Raw genomic sequence first — 8,104 nt, forward strand, 5'->3', positions numbered from 1 at the left:
GGCGAGGCAGAAAGGGCTGCAGGGGCTTCTGCTGCGATTGGGAGGAAGGCGTGCTGATCTATCTTATCGCGGCCGGCGACTGGGCGAGGCGGCGCACATCGGAGAGATCAAGCCACGCGGCGGGGAAGCTCTGAAGCGGGGCTCACGCTGCTTTGCCGCGTTTGTCTCGAGAGAACCGGGGAATCTGGTTGTGGGTCCACCATTCAGTCTCCGGTTCTCCACAGCTCCAAGATTTGAAGGAACACTGTCTTTGGGACTTAGAGAGAACCGGCGGTTTTTGGGTTGGGTTTCAGGGGTCACCTGATGGAGACGGCAGATTAGGAAACTTGTCTTAGGATTATCTCAGCTGATGAACCTGAGTCGTTACAGAAACATAGTCATCAACTAATACATGTGCTAGTCTAATATTCATGTGTGTCCTCACATGAACTCCGACTAGGGACAACTTTAGAATAATCATACAAGTAAAGAGTTTCACATACAATTCACATAATTGCAAATCAATTCAAGTAGCCTTTAATGGTTATTCAAGGAACACAATATAAATCATGGATACAAATGGCATAACATCATCTCTATGATTGCCTCTAGGGCATACCTCCAACAAGTATGCTCAACAAGACTTAACCGACCGGGGGAAACTACTACACCAACTTCTAGACATGCAAGGCTTTCTAGCTGAGGGGTTTGTTTTGCCAAAAGCGACTACAGTAGGTCCTTACTTTCAATATTTTGGCTTCCAGTTCTAGGTTCATTTACCAAACTAAGTTAGCAGCTATACTCAACAAGCAAAAGTTCCAAGCAATTTATGACAAGAAAACATATTACATCATCATCAAGTTCCATTCTTACTTAGTGTAGCATAGCGATCAAGCAGTCCCAAACTGTGAGAGGCAGACGAATCGATTCGAATTTCTTAACCATGCATGGTGAACCTAATCTCATGACATCCACGCACCACAAAGGGTCGCTTCCCCTGTCGACCTCCCCATCAATCCCCTGACCCGTGTCGGGCCCACTTCTCTGGGTACAAGGCTCCATAGACCCAGCCTCTGCCATTCTATGACTGCGCTTGTTGCCACATGCGGCCGCAAGGGAAACTCTATTTCAGAGACAGTGGATCGAACCGCTCACGTCCTGGTTCAATCAGGTACTAGGCTTCCCCATCCCATACTAGGTATGAGATTAGTACTTTCAAACACTTGATCACGAACACTATCACATCTCGACCTTAGTCCAATTTCAAGTAGACAGACAGGCCAATCCACCGACCACCAAAATAGTTCATAGAGCCCTACCCCGTCCATCGTCCTTATAGTTGTAACAAAAGGAGAGCAAGCGACTCCTATAACTCGCGACTGGCAGGGAATCACTCAACTTTTACTGAGTCATGTTTAAACATTTACAACTACTCGGCCTACCATACTAGTGTTCAGATCAAAGGGATCTAAGTCATGCATCTATGGTTCCAAACAACTCCTGAACATAAATGCACATACATACAACAGAAGGCATGCGCAAGTTTAGAAAAGCTGGTTATGCTCCAGGGCTTGCGTTCGAGCGGGGCGGAAGCAAACTGATCTTCGATGTACTCGGCTTCAGCTCCTGCAGGCGGTAGCTCGGCTACAACTCCGTCCTTGGGTATCGGGTGCAGCTCGTACGTTCCGTCGGCGAGGTTTAACTCTACACGAAGGCAAATGCAAGGACTCAGACACTTAGACGGTTATTTCACAACACTTGCAAGGATTTAGCCAAAAAACTGTAGCAAAACTATGGGAAAAGTATGAAACACACTTTATTGGATTCTACTCAGAAAGAGAATTCCAACCCAAGTGATTTCACATTTTTCTGATTTTTCCTCAATTTAAGATGAATTTCCCAAGCTTCCGTTGATTTGGGATAAAAGAGTCAGGTCGGGAAAAACTTGCGATCTGAGCCTTAGACCTAAGGAATAACTGTGCCGGTGTCCTCAGATTTAACACAGAGAAGTCCTCGAAATTTTACACAGATACCCTTGGTCAAAAGAAAAAAGGCACAACCGAGCCCTCGGGCGAGGTGGACAGGGGTCGGGCGAAACAGATAGGGTCGGGCGAGATGGACAAGGGTCAGGCGAGCTGGAAGGGGTCGACAGCTCACCATTCGTCCTACTGACGAAAACTTGGGGTCAAGAAGAAGCAAGCTTAGGCGGAACGTCGAAAGGCGTTAAGTTTCGGGCGGCGGCGGCGGGGTCTGGCGGTGCTCCGGCGGCGGTGGTGCTTCTTGTGGACAACAAACAAGCTCTAGCGCTGCGCGGAAGAAGGCGAAGCGGCTGGCGGGGTTAGCAAGGCGTGGTGTTGGGCGGAAGGGGGAGCTCCTCCTAGAGCTCAGGCGGCAGCACTGGCGCGCGAAGCAGAGGAGTGTGCGGTGGCGATTGCGATGGAGAAGAACAAGCAAGCAAAGTGGCAAGGGCGGTAGTGGCCGAGGGAACTCTGGTAAGAGGCTCCGGTACCCTTTTTATAGCTACGCGGTAGTGAACAAGCTTGAGCGGGGTGAGGATAAGATCGAGGGAGAAGAGGAGTGCTTTGCCACGGCGGCGATTGGTCAGCGTCTCCATTGGTCGGAGAAGCGGAGCTCCGGGGACAGGATCCTACGGCATTGGGCAAGGAAGACAGCACTAGGTGAGCACAAAGTTGCTGAGTGGAAGAATTGGCGAGGTCGAGCGCGTGGTCTGGTCGCGTCAAGCGCAGGATTGGGTGCGGCGACTCGTTAGTGGCGGACAGGAGGGAGGGAGGTGCACTGCAGGCGAGGGCGCTGCAGGCGAGGTGACAGGGCGAGCGATGTGACACGAGCATGTGCGGGACCAGCAGCTCTGCCGAGGTATGCTACTGATGAGGCGGGGGAAAGGAGTTGTCATGCCTGCGCGGTGATTGGCGAAGACGGCGGCGTCGCGGGGCGTGCGCGCGGGCAGCGCGACTAAGGTGTGACGGAAGGGCTGGAAGGTGTTGGGGCTCGCGGCCGGGGATCTGGGTGAGGTGATGCGCGCGGGAGGCGAGGCGGTACTGGCGCAGCAGCGGCCAATCTTCGGTCGCAGCGGCGGGCAGGGCGCCTAGCGCGGCCGGCGAGTTCTCGGGCGAGACGAGACGGGGTGGAGAGGTTTGCAGGGCGCTTCAGTGCGCGATTGGGAAAGAGGCGCATTGATCAATCTTGTCATGGCCCGTGACTGGGCGAGGCGGCGCTCGCCGGTGAGGTTACGCCACGCGGTGGCAGGGCTCTGAAACAGGGTGCACGCGCGCTCTGGCGCTCTTTGGCCCATAGATCCGCGAGATTCTTTGCCGGGCCCATCTTCCAGCCTCTTGATCTCCTGATTTCTAAACTGCACCACTTTGACTCCCTTAATAAGAGTTGTAGTACTCAGGCCAAGGCCCAACTCTTGTAATTGGATCAAGTTCAAAAATGCAGTGGATTCGGAGATCCAAGGCTCTAAAGTTTGGAGGAACACTGGTTTCGGGACTTAGGGAAAACGGCGGTTTGGCTGGTTTTCAAGGGTCGGGGCTGATTTGAGCTACAGATTTGGGAATCTTCAGAGGCAAATTGGATTAAGGTCCAATTAACAAGTTAAAGTAGGGACTTCATTCTCCAACTTCTATAAAGAGGTTTCTGGATGTTCTGCTCAATTTTCCAAAGATAAACCCTCCCTAAGGTGCTAGAATGGGCTGAAAACCAAACTCAGCCGGTATAGCTCACGAAAGGCTGAGTCAACCGGATTAGGGGACTTGTCTTAAGGTTAAACTCGGCCGAGTTAATCCAGGTCGTTATAGCCTACCCCCCTTAAAAAGAATCTCGTCCCGAGATTCGGGTGCAAAGACAACTAGTGGGGTCGGCGGGTCTTACCTCCTTGATTGAAAAGAAAACCTCTGAAGTGCTTATTTAGATATTCCTCTGTTTCCCATGTTGCTTCATCTTCCGTGTGGTTACTCCACAGAATCTTGTACATTTTCACAACTTGTCGTCGGGTGTACCTCTCCTTACGGTCGAGGACTTTGGCATGATATTCGGCATAGGACAAGTCGGGCTCTACTTCAAGTCGTTCCGGCTCCAAGATTTCAGTCAGGACTCAGACACACTTCTTTAGTTGAGAGACATGGAAGACATCGTGAATGTCTAGGAGCTGTTCGGGTAGTTGGATCTGATAAGCAATGGGTCCGCAGATTTCCACAATCTCATAACAGCCAATGTAACGGGGAGCCAATTTCCCTTTCACTCCAAACCGTTGAACTCCTTTGGTCAGGGAGGCTTAGAGGTATACAAGATCACCAATGTCAAACTGCAGGGGTCTCCTCCTTTTGTTGGAGTAGCTCTTCTGTCAAGATTAAGCTGCCTTGAGATTGGCTTGAATCACCCTAACTTGCTCTTCGGCTTCTATTACTAGATCAGGACCATAGGTTTGTCTTCCCCCAACTTGCAACCAATTTACGGGTGTCTGACACCTCCGACCATATAAGGCTTCAAATGGTGCCATCTTCAAGCTAGCCCGGTAGCTGTTGTTGTAAGAGAACTCTGCCAATGGTAAGCATTTATCCCAATTCTTGTCATAATGGATGACACAAGCTCGTAGCATATCTTCTAGGATTTGATTCACTCTCTTCGTCTTGCCATCTGTCTGAGGGTGATAGGTTGAGCTACGGATTAGCTTGGTGCTAAGTGAAGTTTGTAACTGTTCCCAAAAACGTGCTACAAACTGAACACCTCGATCAGATATGATCGTCCTTGGTACACCGTGCAGGGAAACAATGTGGTCAAGATATAGCTCTGCATATTTCTTGGCTGTGTAGGTGCTGTGAACAGGAAGAAAGTGTGGAGACTTGGTGAGGCGGTCCACAATAACCCAAATGGAATCATGTCGCTGAGAGGAAGGGGGCAATCCAATAATGAAATTCATGCTAATGTCTTCCCGTTTCCAGGATGGAATAGGTAGCAGTTGCAAGGTACCTGCTACCTTCAAATGGCTTGCCTTGACATGTTAACACGTGTCGCACTCCGAGACATAGCGCGCAATTTCCGGTTTCATTCCACTCCACCAAAAAGTTTGATGGAGGTCATGATACATCTTATTGCTGCTAGGATGGATTGAGAATTTGAAGAGATGTGCTTCATCTAGGATTTGCTTCTTGAGATCGGAGTCAGATGGAACAATAAGTCGGCTCTCGTAGTACACTCTTCTAATTCCATCCTATCAGAATGCTTATACCCTTCATCCTTCTGTGCAATTTTCCTCTTGATTAGCTTTGTTCCCTCATCTTTTAACTGTGCCATCCCAATTTGGTCTTCCAAGGCAGATTCAACAGAAACACGACTAAGGGTGCCATGGGAAATGATTTCCAAACTAAGTTTTCCCATCTCATAACATAGAGTTTCTGTGAAGTTGGTTGCCGACAAGCAATTGCAATGGGTCTTGCGGGTAAGAGCATCTGCTACGACGTTGGCTTTGCCGGGGTGGTAATGCACTTCCAAATCATAATCCTTGATCAGTTCCAACCATCTTCTTTGGTGCATATTAAGGTTGGCTTGGGTAAAAATGTACTTTAGGCTCTTGTGATTGGTGTAGATATCGCAGTGAATGCCCATCAGATAGTGTCTCCATATTTTTAAGGCATGAATCACTACTGCCAACTCTAGATCATGTGTAGGGTAGTTCAGTTCATGAGGTCGTAATGCGCGTGAGGCATAGGCAATGACTCGGTTGTCTTGCATAAGAACACATCCAAGTCCAGTGCCAGAGGCGTCACAGTACACGTCAAACGACCTGGAAGGGTCAGGCTGCGCTAAAACTGGGGCAGAAGTTAACAATTGTTTCAAGGTGTGGAAAGCTTCTTCACATTTGTTGCTCCACACAAACTTAACTCTTTTCTTTAGCAGTTCAGTCATTGGCTTAGCTATCTTCGAGAAGTCGGGGATGAATTGACGGTAGTAGCCTGCTAAACCGAGAAAACTCCTAATTTGATGAACTGAAGTGGGCGGCTTCTAGTCCATTACTTCTTGAACTTTGCTTGGGTCTACTGCTATGCCGTTGCTGGATATGGTGTGCCCCAAGAATTTAACACTGTCCAGCTAGAAGTCACACTTGGAGAACTTGGCATAGAGTTTGTGATCTCTTAGGCGTTGGAGCACAGTATAAAGGTGCTCTGCATGTTCTTCCTCATTCTTCGAGTACACCATGATATCGTCGATGAATACCACGATGAACTTATCAAGTTCAGGCATGAACACCAAATTCATGAGATACATGAAGTAAGTCGGCGCATTAGTAAGCCCAAACGACATGACTAGGTACTCATAGAGTCCATATCTTGTGGAAAAGGCGGTTTTGGGAATGTCACATGGTTGGATCTTGATTTGATGGTAACCAGAGTGAAGATCGATCTTCGAAAATACTCTAGCTCCAGCTAACTGGTCAAACAGCACATCAATGCGGGGAATGGGATACTTGTTCTTGATAGTCACCGCATTGAGGGGTTGGTAGTCCACACACATGCATAGACTCTCATCCTTCTTCTTCACAAACAAAGCTGGGCAACCCCATGGTGAAGTACTGGGTTAGATAAAACCCTTTTCCAATAGGTCATGCAATTGGGTTTTTAATTCTGCCAGCTCGGTGGGTGGCATCCGATAGGGCCTTTTTGATATAGGTGTTGTGCCTGGCTGTAGCTCAATAGCAAACTCAATGATCCTATCTGGCGACATGCCGAGCAGATCATTCGGAAATACATCAGGGTACTGATAGACAATAGGAATGCCTTCTAGTCGGGTTTCTGTCACCGGGTATGCACAAGGATTTGCGTACTTGGGGTGGGACAAGTGTAGAGTAGAATTGCCGTGTAGAGGTGAGTTTATGTGGATAGCTCGAGCAGGTATGTCCAGAATCACCTGATGTCACGTCATCCAATCCAAACCCAAGATGACATCTATCCCTTCTAGATCAAGGATGATGAGATTTTCCCTAAAAAGGATCTGGCCTAACTTGATGGGCACAAGGTTAACTATCTTGTCTGCAGCTATTTTCCCTCCCGGGGTGGAGATCATATATGATCCTTTTGTGTGACCAACACTCAGCTTACATCTCCCACTAGTCTTATTCCCAATGAAATTATGAGATGCTCCCGAATCAAACAAAATAAGAGCAGTTTGATTATGGATAAGGAATGTACCCGTCAGCACAGGCGCACCTTCTTGGAGTTCTGTTAGACTGGTGTAGTTGAGCTGACCCTGGCGAATCTGCACCTTGGGCTTCTTTCCTTTGTTGGCCACAGTGTCACTCTACCCGGGGTGCTGATTCTTGTTTCTGGGGCAATCCTTGGCAAAATGCACCACGTTGCCGCAGGTGAAGCAGCGGTTACCATTCACAAGGCGCAGCGGTGGTGGTAGGGTTGGCCGGGGCGCCTGCGGGTGGAAACCGGGGAAACGAGGTGCTGCCGGTAGTGGAGGGTGAGCAACCCATCGTCCCACCTGCTGTGGCTTGCGGGGCGTTGAAGGGGGAATCATTCAGAACTTCCGGGCAGGTTGGCTCGGTGGTGTCTTGGGAGCCTTCCGCTTCAGGTCGGCCTTGAGGGCCTTCATGCAATCTTCTTGAGAAATGGCTAGATTCACCAGATCATTGTAGGTATCCACCTTGATAGGGTTCAACCTCTCCTTGAGCTCGAGACTCAAACCCCTGCGGAACCTATCCTACTTTTTCTCGTCGGTGTCCGCATGGTAGCCGGCGTAGCGGCACAGGTCGTTGAAGGCCTGCACGTATTGCAGCACGTCACAGCTTCCCTAGGTGAGAGCTAGGAACTCGTTGAGCTTATGCCTTCCGGGATATGATGGCCCCTGAAGGCAGTCTTGAACTCATTCCAGCCGACAACATGGTCTGCCAGCAGCATGGCGTGATAGTGGTCCCACCAAAGCCGGGTGGAACCACGCTGCTGCTGTGCTGCGAACCTGGCCTTGTTCTGGTTGGGGCATGGGGTGGTGAGGAGCTCAAACTTGGACTTGATCATACGAACCCATGTGTCAGTGTCGAGTGGGTCGTCTATCTTGTGAAAGGTCGGGGGCTGTGTGCCCAAAAAGTCCTCATACCGTGTGACCT

Source organism: Setaria italica, chromosome II (genome assembly GCF_000263155.2).
Source record: "Setaria italica strain Yugu1 chromosome II, Setaria_italica_v2.0, whole genome shotgun sequence".
Lineage (NCBI taxonomy): Eukaryota > Viridiplantae > Streptophyta > Magnoliopsida > Poales > Poaceae > Setaria > Setaria italica.